Source organism: Aethalodelphis obliquidens, unplaced genomic scaffold, assembly GCF_003676395.1.
Source record: "Aethalodelphis obliquidens isolate GAN/ISIS:26980383/991018 unplaced genomic scaffold, ASM367639v1 scaffold123, whole genome shotgun sequence".
Taxonomy (NCBI): domain Eukaryota; kingdom Metazoa; phylum Chordata; class Mammalia; order Artiodactyla; family Delphinidae; genus Aethalodelphis; species Aethalodelphis obliquidens.
This window is the reverse complement of record NW_020838067.1, coordinates 1,715,886-1,729,472: the sequence shown is the minus strand read 5'-3', so window position 1 is coordinate 1,729,472 and position 13,587 is coordinate 1,715,886. Positions and strand designations below refer to the sequence as shown.

General features: G+C 44.1%; 1 protein-coding gene and 1 non-coding gene across 4 annotated transcripts in view; one reads left to right on the top strand and one right to left on the bottom strand.

Moving 5' to 3' along the window:
- Window positions 1–13,587, bottom strand: part of RAB7A (RAB7A, member RAS oncogene family) — an 89,505-nt gene that overhangs the window by 34,816 nt on the left and 41,102 nt on the right. Inside the window, exon 2 of one of the 3 annotated variants that reach the window (XM_027098476.1) lies at window positions 3,345–3,449. The exons of the other annotated variants lie outside the window; for them this stretch is intronic. The gene's annotated coding sequence lies outside the window, so the exon portion shown is untranslated. The remainder of the gene's footprint in view (window positions 1–3,344; window positions 3,450–13,587) is intronic. 3 annotated transcript variants of the gene reach the window in all.
- On the top strand, window positions 9,180–9,286 carry LOC113615750 (U6 spliceosomal RNA). The gene has a single exon (XR_003431120.1). It is a non-coding gene; the product is annotated as a U6 spliceosomal RNA (small nuclear RNA).

The window sequence follows — 13,587 nt, the reverse complement described above, 5'->3', positions numbered from 1 at the left end:
GGCTATGGCTCCAGGGGCATTCCCAATTCCTTTCCCCCAGAGGGGCTCAGATCTGCTCCTCACTCACATGCAAGAGGAACTTGGGGGATGAGAGACCAACCAAGGGCTTGGGACCTGAAGGCTCTGGTTCAAATCTGGGCTCTGAAACTTACGAGCTGTGCAAGTTGAGGTAAGTAATTTCCTCTCCTTGGGCCTTCACTGAATTCCTAACTTTGTAAAAGGTGGGTGTGTTCCTGAGAAGATATGAGAATGAAGAGGCAGAGGAGCCAGAGACCAACATGTCTCTACTTCTCAAATTCCTGGAGCTACAACCGCGTCCTGGTGACATTAATCCAGTACAACGTTCTCCAACTCAGTGCGCTGTGGGGCTCCTTGTCCTGTGACAGCTCAATTACAGAACCTATATTAGTCTCCACCCTTCTTCCTGAGATGAGCCCCATGACTGAGGGAATCTTCCACCAAATACAAAACTTAAAATTAAGATATATTCTTTCTTAACATTTAAAGATACAAGGAACAGCAGCAAGAGTCTAATCAAGAACTAAGCACCTGCTACAAACACACACAGCCCTCAGGGACACCAGTGAGCCCCAGCCAGTCCACCTGTGCTGAAGTACAACTCCAGAACACACATCCCAACGGGCATCAACCAATGAACACAGAACAAACTACACGTAAGCAAAATAATCTGGGCCCCCAGGACTAAAAAGTCAAAAACGGAGAAGAGAGGTGAAATCACGAGATGTCTCACCGTCACCACGCTGGGCGGGACGTGGATTCCCAGGTTCTCCTGGGAGGGTGCCAGGAACCCTCCACCCAGTCCACGGCAACCAGGAGCAGTGCAGTGATGGCCCTGACCACACACCAGGCTCCTGCCCACAGCTTCCCACTTCTCCAGATCCAGTCCCTTTCCAGCGCCCTCAACTCATCTACCTCGGACTCTGCCGTGACATGTTTTTAACTGGAATGACCTTCCTGCCCCTCCTCACCGTCACTGCTTCTCACACCTACTCACCTATCCTGCCTAACCCAACCCAAATAACACCGGAACACCTTCTAATGTGAAGAAATCTCTAGGTTCTCAGCTGGCCCCTCTACCTATACAGACACAAACGCAAAAACATCACATGAACTCTGATGTGCTCCACTGAAAAAAGGCACTCAAACAGTGGCAGCCTCAATACACAAGAAACGTGTGCCCAACTGCATTCCTCCAGAGGACAGGATCCGGACCAGTGGTTTAACAAATGAGTTTTGAATCAGGGAAACGGAATAACCACCAGTTGCTGAATAAAGCAGGATATACCAAGAAGCACTGGGAAAACACTGTCATGGTAAGCAGAAGACAGGATACTCATCAGGAGAGCAAGTGTAAGACTGAACTAAATGTACCATATGATTCCTTTCTGCAGTCATGACTTTATAATCAGCTACCAAAAATGTTACAAAGTGTAAATTCTGATGAAGATTATTTCATATAATAATTCCTCACTCTGAAAGCCCATGATTAGAGAAAAACAATTAGTGTATCCTGCCTTTTCAATAGGAATTGTAGGACTTCCCTGGTGGCACAGTGGTTAAGAATCCACCTGCCAATGCAGGGGACACGGGTTTGGGCCCTGGTCCAGGAAGATCCCACATGCTGTGGAGCAACTAAGCCCGTGCGTCACAACTACTGAGCCTGCACTCTAGCGCCTGACGGCCACAAATACTGAGCTCACGCACCTAGAGCCCGTGCTCCACAACGAGAAGCCACCGCAACGAGAAGCCTGTGCACCACAATGAAGAGCAGCCCCCGATCGCCACCAACTAGAGACAGCCCACGCACGGCAACGAAGACCCAACGCAGACAAAAATAAATAAATAAAATAAATAAATTTATGGGGGGAAAAAAAAGGAACTGTACAAGTGGAGAAAAATTTGCCAGTTGACAAGTGGGAAAAAATTTTTAACACATGAATGCCAGTAGAAGGAATACATGATAAAAAAATAAGGACCTACTGTATAGTACAGGGAACTATATTCAGTATCTTGTAATAACCTATAATGGAAAAGAATCTGAAATAGAATAGATATATATCTGTATCATTTTGCTGTACACGTGAAACTAATACAACATTGTAAATCAACTACTTTAATTTAAAAAAGAGAGTAGAAGGAATACAGAAGGAATGACTGAAATAGAATTTTAAAAAATCATTTTGGGGCTTCCGTGGTGGCGCAGTGGTTAAGAATCCGCCTGCCAATGCAGGGGACACGTGTTCGAGCCCCGGTCCGGGAAGATCCCACATGCCGCAGAGAGGCTGGGCCCGTGAACCATGGCCGCTGAGCCTGCGCTCCGCAACGGGAGAGGCCACAACAGTGAGAGGCCCGTGTACGGCAAAAAAAAAAAAGCCTGTTGGCTTGGCGACTGCAATGACCTTTTTGCCAGTCAGAGTACATCTGGCCATTCTCAAATCAGACTAGTTCCCTGAATTGTAAGAAGTACTTGTGAAGCAGAGGTATGGAAAAGATCAGCATAATGATGCTCTGGGGCCTGTCTCTAGGAAGAGTAACTCTATTAACGCCAGATGTACTAGTTAGGGTTCTCCAGAGAAACAGAACCATTAGGATGAAGGAACAGAGCCTAATGGTTCTGTTGACACCATATATAAGCCCACGTTTTACCAGTTACGTTTAAGTGATATTTAAAATCTGTTGTTAAAAATAAACTTCATTAAGTCAGAAAAAGATAAACAAATACCGTATGCTAACACATATATGTGGAAACTTAAAAAAAAAAAAGGTTCTGAAGAACGTAAAGGCAGGACAGGAATAAAGACACAGACATAGAGAATGGACTTGAGGACACGGGGAGGGGGAAGGGTGAGCTGGGACGAAGTGAGAGAGTGGCAATGACATATATATACTACCAAATGTAAAACAGATAGCTAGTGGGAAGCAGCTGCATAGCACAGGGAGATCAGCTCGGTGCTTTGTGCCCACCTAGAGGGGTGGGATAGGGAGGGTAGGAGGGAGACACAAGAGGGAGGGGATGTGGGGATATATGTGTACGTATAGCTGATTCACTTTGTTATACAGCAGAAACTAACAACACTGTAAAGCAATTATACTCCAAGAGAGATGTTAAAAAAAAAGAAAAAGAATGTATACATAAATGTACCACTGTCACTTTGCTGTACAGCAGAAATTTACACAAAATTCAACTACAATAAAATTTTTTTGTTTGTAAAAAAAACAAAATAAACTTCATATATATGAGATTTATGTTTATGTAACACTGTATGAGATTATATAATACATACATGAGATTTAGTACTTAGATTTAGTAAAGAAGTTCTCACGTGATTATGGAGGCCGAGATGTCCCACGACCTGCAGTTTGAAGGCCTGAGAACCAGGCGAGCTGGTGGTGTCAGATCCAGTCTGAGATGGAAGACAGGAGAAAACCTGCAGACAAAGTGAATTCTCTTCCTCAGCCTTTCTTTCTAGTTGGGCCTCCCAGGATTGGATGAGGGCAGTCTGCTTTGCTCAGTCCACACATTCAACTGTGAATCTCATCCAGAAACACGGCAAAGACACCCCCAGAATGATGCTTCAGGCAAATACCTGGGCATCCCTTGCCCGGTCAGGTTGACACACAAAATTAACCATCACACCAGGTAGATGTGAAAACCCGGCAGACTGCAGGGCTCAGGCAAAAGTCCAGCTCCTTAGGCTGAGGAGGAAGTGCTAAAGAACAGGATGTCAGAAGTTTCCAAACACTCTGCTTCCATTTCAAAGGTTACTATCCACAGGTTATTACTGAAGTATAGGTTTAAAGGGACTCAAACTGTGCTGGCAAGATTCTGGCAAAATAAAGATCCACATGCCTCAGAAGATCACCGATGCACAGCTTGCCTCGGATAACATTTAGGAATATCACTGCCAAACACTAACTCAAGGTGGAAACTCACCAGTACCACGCTGCAAAGGCAAAGGGCCGAACAGTCTGTAACTAGGTCAGGTTTGCGTGCTCTTGCACAGGTCCACGCAGCACTGCTGAGCACACTGCAAGGTGGTGATGCGTGGTCGACTTAGGACAGCAGCTTTAGAATAGAGGTTCTCAGTTTCCCTACTGCTGTTTACCAACCTTGATATAACTACAAAATCACATTTCAAGGTCAGAGATCTGTCAGTTAAGATGCTGTTTCGCTTTTATTTGGGAGAAAGAACTTGTTTGAAGAGAAGATACTGATCTTAATTTCTGCGTGTGTTAAGAACATCACCCTGTGGTGCAACCATCACAACCACCTATTTCCAGAACTTTTTCATCAGGGCAAACAGAAACTCTATGCAGATTAAGCAATAACCCCATTTCCTGCTCCCCCTGCAGGGGAGAGGTAATCTCTGTTCTACCTTCTGTCTCTGAATTGGCCTTATCTAAATAGCTTTTGTAAGCGGGATCATACAATATTTCTCCTTTCCTGTAATGGCTTATCTCACTTGGCATGCTTTCATTTCAAGATTCGTCCACATTGCAGCCCACACCAGAACTTCATTCCTTTATATGGTGAATAATACACCGCTGTATCTAGATACCATATTTGACTTATCCATTTACCACTTGATGAGCACACAGGTACTCTCTACCTGTTGACTGTTGTGAATAATTCTGCTGTGAACAACAGTGTACGAGTAACTGTTTGAGATCCTGATTTCAAATCTTGTGGGTATATACACCTAAGTGCCAGGACATACAGTACTTTTGTTTAATCTTCTAAGGAAACACCACACTGCTTTCCACAACTCCAGCACCATATTACATTCCTACCAGCAATACACGAGGGTCCCCATTTCTCTACATCCTCACCAACACAAATTTTTTGCATTTTTAAAAACAAGAGCCATCATAATCCGTGTGAAGTAGTATATCACTGTTTTGAATTTCCTATCGACTAGTGATGCTGTGTATTTTTTGTGTGTGGATCAGCCATTTCTATATCTTCTTTGGAGAAATGTCTATTTGGGTCCTGAACCCATTTTTAATCAAACTGCTTGTTTGTTGTTGACTTGCAGGAGCTTTAAATATGTATTCTGAATATTAAGCCTCATCAGGTGTATGATTTATAAACATCTTCTCCCATTCTGTAGGCTGACTTTTTACTCTCCTAATGCTGTCCTTGGAAACACAAAAGTTTTTAATTGTGATAAAGTCTAATTTACCTTTTTTTTCTAGTGCTGCCTGTGCCTTTGGTATCATATCTACAAAATCACTGCTGAATCCATCTCTTGAAATATCCCCGATTTCAACTTTTTTTTTTTTGGCTGCACCACGTGGCATGTGGGATCTTAGTTCCCCAACCAGGCATCAAACTCACGCCCCATGCAGTGGAAGTACGGAGTCTTAACACCACTGGACCACCACAGAAGTCCCTCAAAGTTTTAACTCTTTAGATTTAGGTCACAAGACGTGACACCATAAAACTCCTAAAAGAGAACATAGGCAAAACATTCTCTGATGTAAATCATACCAATGTTTTCTTAAGTCAGTGTCCCAAAGCAGCAGAAATAAACCCCAAAATAAACAGATGGGACCTAATCAAACTTACAAGCTTTTGTACAGCAAAGGAAACCATAAACAAAACGAAAAGACAACCTATGGACTGGGAGAAAATATTTGCAAACAATGCAACTGACAAAGGTTTAATTGCCAAAATATACAAACAGCTCACACTACTCAATAACGAAAAAACCACCCAATCAAAAAATGTACAAAAGACCTAAACAGACATTCCCCCCAAGAAATACAGGTGGCCAACGGGCACATAAAAAGAGGCTCAACATAGCTAATTATCAGAGAAATGCAAATCAAAATTACAAGGAGGGGGATTTCCCTGGTGGTCCAGTGGCTAAGACTCTGCACTCTCAATGCAGGAGGCCTGGGTCTGATCCTGGTCAGGGAACTAGATCCTACATGCTGCAACTAAAGGATCCTGCATGCCGCAACTAAAGATCCCACATGCTGCAACTAAAGATCTCACGTGCCACAACTAACACCTGGTGCAGCCAAATTAAAAAATAAAATAAAATACAATGAGGTACCACCTCACACAGGTCAGAATGGCCATCATTAAAAAGTCTACAAGGGGGGGTGGGGCTTCCCTGGTGGCGCAGTGGTTGAGAGTTCACCTGCCAATGCAGGGGACACGGGTTCGTGCCCCAGACTGGGAAGATCCCACAGGCGGTGGAGCAGCTGGGCCCGTGAGCCATGGCCGCTGAGCCTGCGCGTCCGGAGTTGTGCTCCGCAACGGGAGAGGCCACAACAGTGAGAGGCCCGCGTACCGCAAAAAAAAAGAAAAAAAAAAGAAAAAAGAAAAGTCTACAAGGGGAGGGAGCCTGTGCTCTAGAGCCTGTGAGCCACAACTACTGAGCCCATGCGCCACAACTACTGAAGCCCATATGCTCTAGGGCCCACGTGCCGCCAACTCCTGAGCCCGTGGTGCTGCAACTACTGAAGCCCACGTGCTTACAGCCTGTGCTCTGCAACAAGAGAAGCCTGCACACACCTCAACGAAGACCCAGTGCAGCCAAAAAAAAAAAAAAAAAAAAAAAATGGCTACAAGGGACTCCCTGGTGATCCAGTGGTTAAGAATCCGCCTTCCAATGCAGGGGATGTAGGGTCAATCCCCAGTCGGGAAACTAAGATCCCATGTGCCGTGGGGCAACTAAGCCCACATGCCACAACTACTGAGCCTGAGCACTCTGGAGCACACATGCCACAACTAAGATCCTACATGCCACAACTAAGACCCGACGCATCCATATAAGTTTTTTAAAGTGTACAAATAATAAATATTGGAGAGGGTGTGGAGAAAAGGGAACCCTCCTAAACTGTTGGTGGGAATGTAAATTGGTGCAACCATTATGGAAAACAGTATGGAGGTTCCTCAGAAAACTAAAAATAGAATTACCATATGATCCAGCAATCCCACTGCTGGGCACATAGCCAGACAGAACTTTAATTCAAAAAGATACATTCCCCTATGTTCATTGCAGCATTATTTACAATAGCCAAGATATGGAAACAACCTAAATGTCCATTGACAGATGAATGGATAAAGAAGATGTGGGGTGTGTGTATGTATATACATGTATATGTGTGTACACACACACACACACACACACACACACATGCTCTGTAATATTACTCAGCCATAAAAAGGAAAGAAATAATGCCATTCGCAGCAACACAGATGGACCTAGAGATTACCATACTAAGCAAAGTCAGTCAGAAAGATAAATACCATATGATATCACTTACATGTGGAATCTAAAATACAACACAAATGAACATATCTATGAAACAGAAACAGACTCACACACATAGAGAACAGATGTGTGGTTGCCAGGGGGGAGAGGGGTGGGGTAGGGATGGATTGGGAGTTTGGGATTAGCAGATGCAAACTAGTATATATAGAATGGATAAACAAGGTCTTACTGTACAGCACAAGGAACTATATTCAATATTCTGTGATATGCCATAATGGAAAAGAATATGAAAAAGAATATGCATAACGAAGTCACTTTGCTGTATGGCAGAAATTAACACAACACGGTAAATCAACTATACTTCAATAAAATTTTTTAAAAAAAGATTTAGGTCTGGGCTTCCCTGGTGGCACAGTGGTTAAGAATCCGCCTGCCAATGCAGGGGACACGGGTTCAAGCCCTGGTCCAGGAAGATCCCACATGCCACGGAGCAACTAAGCCCGTGCTCCACAACTACTGAGCCTGCGCTCTAGAGCCCATGTGCCACAACTACTGGGCCTGTGCGCTACAACTACTGAAGCCCGCACACCTAGAGCCCATGCTCCACAACAAGAGAAGCCACCGCAATGAGAAGCCTGCGCACTACAACAAAGAGTAGTCCCCACTCACTGCAACTAGAGAAAGTCCGCGTGCAGCAACAAAGACCCAACACAGCCAAAAATTAATAAAATAAATTTTAAAAAGAAAAAAATATTTAGGTCTTTGATTGGTTTTATTTTATTTTTTTGCAGTACGTGGGCCTCTCACTGTTGTAGCCTCTCCCATTGCGGAGCACAGGCTCCGGACGCGCAGGCTCAGCGGCCATGGCTCAGGGGCCTAGCCGCTCCGCGGCATGTGGGATCTTCCTGGACTGGGGCACAAACCCGTGTCCCCTGCATCAGCAGGCGGACTCTCAACCACTGCGCCATGAGGGAAGCCCGGTTTTAATTTTTTTATATGATGATAGGTCCGGGTCCAAATCATTCTGCAGGTAGATGTTTTCTCAGCACCATTATGATTTGTTGAAGGCACTGTGCTTTCACCGCTGAATGGACTTGGAACCTTTGTCAAAATTCAATCCACCATGAATGTGAAGATTAATTTCTGGGATTTCTATTCTGTTCCACTGGTTTACATGTGTATCCTTATCCCGGTACCACACTGTTTTGATTACTATAGTTTATTTATTTATTTAGCTGTGCTGGGTCTTAGTTGTGGCACGCAGGATCTCCGTTGCTGCGTGCGGGATCTTCGTTGTGGCATGCGGAGTCTTTTAGTTGAGGCATGAGGAACCTTTTAGTTGCAGCATGTGGAGTCTTTAGTTGAGGCGTGCAGGGTCTTTAGTTGTGGCATGTGGAATCTAGTTCCTTGACTAGGGATCGAACGTGGGCCACCTGCATTGGGAGCGTGGAGTATTAGCCACTGGACCACCAGGGAAGTCCCCTGTAGTAAGTTTTAAAATCAGGAAGTGAGAGACCTCCAACTTTGAGCTTTCAAACTTGTTTGACTGTTGAGGGTCCCATGATTTTCTACATGAATTTTAGCATAAGTTTTTCTATTTCTGCAAAAAACGTCACTGGGATTTTGATAAGGATTGCGTTGAATCTGTAGATGGTTTCCCAAGAATATTAATTTTTCTAATCCATGAATGTGAGATGTCTTTCCACTTATTTACATCTTTAACTCCTCTCAGCAATGTTTATAGTTTTTACTTTACAAGTCTTTCTCACCTACCGAGTTAAATTTATTTGTAGGTATTTTATTCTCTTTGATACTCCTGTACGTGGAATTGTTTCCTTCATTTCCTCTTTGGATTGTTCATTTTTAGTCTACAGAAATGCAGTTGATGGGAACTCCCCTGGTGGTGCAGTGGTTAAGAATCCTCCTGCCGTGCTCGCTTCCGCAGCACATATACTAAAATTGGAACAATACAGAGAAGATAAGCATGGCCCTTGCGCAAGGATGACACGCAAATTCGCAAAGCGTTCCATGTTTTTATTAATAAGGCAATTATATTAAAATATCTCACTAAAAAAAAAAAAAGAATCCGCCTGCCAATGCAGGGGACACAGGTTTGAGCCCTGGTCCAGGAAGATCCCACATGCCATGGAGCAACTAAGCCTGTGCGCCACAACTACTGAGCCTGCACTCTAGAGCCCACAAGCCACAACTACAGAAGCCCGCGCGCCCAGAGCCCGTGCTCTGCAACAAGAGAAGCCAGAGCAATGAGAAGCCCATGCACCAGGACGAAGAGTAGACCCTGCTCGCCATAACTAGAGAAAGCCTGCACACAGCAACGAAGACCCAATGCAGCCCAAAATAAATAAATTATAAAAGAAAAAAAAAGAAAAAGAAATGCAGCTGATTTTTGTGTGTTCACTTTGTATCCTGAAACTTTGTTGAACTAGTTTATTAGCTCTTAGCAGGTTTTAGTTTTTTAATTTTTTGGTATGAAATCTTTAAGGTACTCCACGTATAAGACCATGTATCTCTTTGCTTTCCAATTTGGATGTTTTATTTCTTTTTCTTGCCAAACTGCTCTGGCTAGAACTTCCAGTAGTGTTTGGAATAGAAGGGGTAAAAGTGGGCATCCCTGCCTCGTTCCTGATTTTAGAAGACAAAGTATTAGTCTTTCACCACTGAGTATAACGTTCACTGTGGGTTTTTCATACATGGCTTTTATTATGTTGAAATAATTTCCTTCTATTCCCAGTGTTTCGTCTTCATTGTGAAATGGTGTTGAATTTGTCAAAGGCCTTTTCTGCATCAACTGAGATGACATGGTTTTTTTCCCTTTCATTCTGTTAATGGGGTGTATTCATGATCGCTGTTTGGTTGTGGAACCATCCTAGCATTCCAGGAATAAATCCCACTTGGTCACGGTATATAATCCTTTTAATATGCTGCTGAATTTGATTTGCTGGTATTTTGTTAAGGGCTTTTGCATCACTGTTCATAAGAGATACTACTCTGTGGTTTTCTTTTTTTTGTAGTGTTTGTCTGGCTTTCATATCAGAGCAATGCTGGTCTCACAGAATGAGCTAAGAAATCTTCCCCCCTCTTCAATGTTCGGGAAGAATCTGAGAAGAACTGGTGCTGTCTTTAAATGTCTGTTAGAATTCACCAGTGGAGCCATTAGACCCAGGGCTTTTCCCTGTCAGGAGGTTTATGATAGCGGATTCAGTCTCCCAGCTTGACCCAGGGCTTTTCCCTGTCAGAAGGTCTATGATAACGGACTCAATCTCGCAGCTTGACCCAGGGCTTTTCCCTGTCAGAAGGTCTATGATAACGGACTCAATCTCCCAGCTTGACCCAGGGCTTTTCCCTGTCAGGAGGTCTATGATAGCGGACTCAATCTCCCAGCTTGACCCAGCGGCACTGTCCCAGAAACAAAGAATGGAACAGAAGCATTCACAAAAGACACATGTAGATGGGAAATCAGTGTGTGTGATAAAAAAAAATTTCTAGTCAGTGAGGAAAAGATGACAATACAATGAAATACTGAGGCAACTATGCATTTGGAAAAAAAGAGTCTGACATCACATCATACAGAAGAATTCCAAACGTGCTAAGTACTAGGAAAAAAATAACCATTGTTTTTATTGTCCTAGGAAAGGAGAAGGCCTAAGTATAATATGAAACCCAGAAAACAAAACAAATTGACAGACATGACTACAGAAAAGTTTTTATACTACAAAAACACAGCATCAACCAAACCAAGCCAAAAGAAACAAGCCAGGAACACTGCGACATGAAAAAGCGTTAATATTCTTCCTATATAAAAAATATTCTTACTATATAAGAAATAGTCTTGATACATATATATGTTTTTTGGGGATTTTTTTTGCGGTATGTGGCCCTCTCACTGCTGTGGCCTCTCCCGTTGCGGAGCACAGGCTCCGGACGCGCAGGCTCAGCGGCCACGGCTCACGGGCCCAGCCGCTCCGCGGCACGTGGGATCCTCCCGGACCGGGGCACGAACCCGTGTCCCCCGCATCGGCAGGCGGACTCTCAACCACTGCGCCACCAGGGAAGCCCCGCTATACAGTTTTTTAAAAACCCTCACCTGAGCTTTCAAGAACAAAAGCCAATTCACAAAAGAAAAATAAATGGCTAATCTTTTTTTTAAAGTTTAATCCACTTATCAAAGAAATGGAAATGTTAAACAATGAGGCACCATTTAAATTTTCCCCACTAGTTAAACTGGCAAACACTAAGAAAATTGACAATTGGCAACTATATGAATAGAATTCTCCAACTACAAATATTAAGTACACAACCTTCCTGGGGGTACTATAGTAATGAGTAGCAAATTTTACGTAGGTATGACCACTATATCTCAGGGAAACTACCAGGTAAGTGGACAAAGATAAACAGTAAATGATTCTGTGACAGAGAAAAGGTAGAAGTCCCTGAAGTGTTCATTGAGAGGACCGTTAGCCTACGCCAGCAGCAGCAGCGCACAGCCACGAGCGACAGCAGGCACTGACACGGACGGGTGCTGAGTGAAGTCTTTAACAAGCAAGAGACACAGAGTGTGCACTGTATGACCCCCTTTAAACAGAAAAATGTAAGTCTGGAAGTACGGTCACCAACTATCGGAAGGATGACAGAGAACCATTCACTTTAAGACTTCTACACTGCTTCTGTAATTTAGAAACAAGTCATTCTAGGAAAAATCTAGCCACCTAGCAGTGAGGTCCCCCCTGCTCCTCTAAAGAAGTGAATGAGCAGGGCTCCACATAGGTGACAGCTTCTCCGTGGCTGAAAGGGTCCTTTACGTTTCCATGACGTCATCTTGCCAATTAGGATACTGCAAACGCCACTGCAGTATGAGCAAGAGCCAAAGAAAATTAGAATAGGCAGGATCCTGTGGGCACTTAGTCCCCCCTGATCCATGGGAGATACGGGCAAACCCCAGTGGATGCCTGAAACCACACACAGCACCCAACCCTGTTCACTGTGTTCTTCCTATACATACACACCTATGATAAAGTTTAACTTTCAGTCAGGCAAGCAAAGAGATTTACAGCAATAACTAATAACAAAACAGAACAATTATAACAATATACTGTAATAAAATATGAATGTGGTTTCTCTCAAAATATCTTCCTGTACTGTACTCACCCCACCTCTTCTTGTGACGTGAGAGGATAAAATGGCGTTGTGCCACTGCTGGCCTTCTGACTACACATCTAAAGGCGGACCATCGCTTGGAGCGATCCCAGATGGTGGGGCCATGGCAGTGTCAAGGCCTGGACGTCTGGAGCGGAGAATGTGGACAGTTGGGGATTCCAGGTGGGAAGGAGGGAGATTTCATCATGCTACTCAGAACAGCACGCAATTGAAAATTACGAATTGTTTACTTCTGGAATTCTCCATTTAATATTTTTGGACCACGGTTGACCGCAGGTAACTGAAACTGCAGAAAGCGAAACTGGGGATAAGGGGGGACCAGTGTACTCTCATTTTCCAGCAGTGGAAACTGAAGCTTAGCAACTCCATTGAGATCCATCCCATGGCCCTGCTTAAGGAAGCCTCTACAATCCTCCAGCTTCTGGTCCACCAATTTCAAACAAGGTGAGGAATTTTCAGCAGGGAGCACAACAGATGTGTGTGTGTATGTATCTATCAAAAGCCACTCGGGGAACGTATTTTTAGTTCTTTCTTTCGTACGGTTACCTTTGGAGGGAAAACATAAATTAGTCTAGGATCTGGGAGTTCCCTGGTTGCCTCGTGGTTAGGATTCAGGGCTTTCACTGCCGTGGCCCAGGTTCAATCCCTGGTCCGGGAACTGAGATCCTGCAAGCTGCACAGTGCCCGCCCACCGCAAAAGGCTTATTGGTTTAAATAAATAAGTCTGGGTTTTACCCTAAGAACCTCTCCTAGAGCAGGTAGAACATCTATAACACGTGTTTAAGACACACATATACAGGTCCCAGGGATTCAGTGAAAGGTGGGAATATGATGGGAATAACTTAGGAAATGAAGCTGGTGGTGCCTGAGCAAGGCAGGACGCCAACAGACAGAACACAGAGATGAAGGGGAGTGGTAGGAACCGAACTGTAGGAAGCAGGGAACAAAGTGTGGTCAGGAAAAGGTTAAATACAGCAAGTCAGGGCAACACAGGGTCTGCATCAAAAGGACAAAGCCAGGAAGACAAGCTGGAGACAGTTTGTGTAGAAAAACATAGGGTTCTGCACCAGGGAAGGAATGGGACCTAAGGACCACTTCAAGACTATCCAGTAGCACTTCACAAGAAGGATGGGGGGGGGGGAGCTGGGCGAGGGTACTGAAA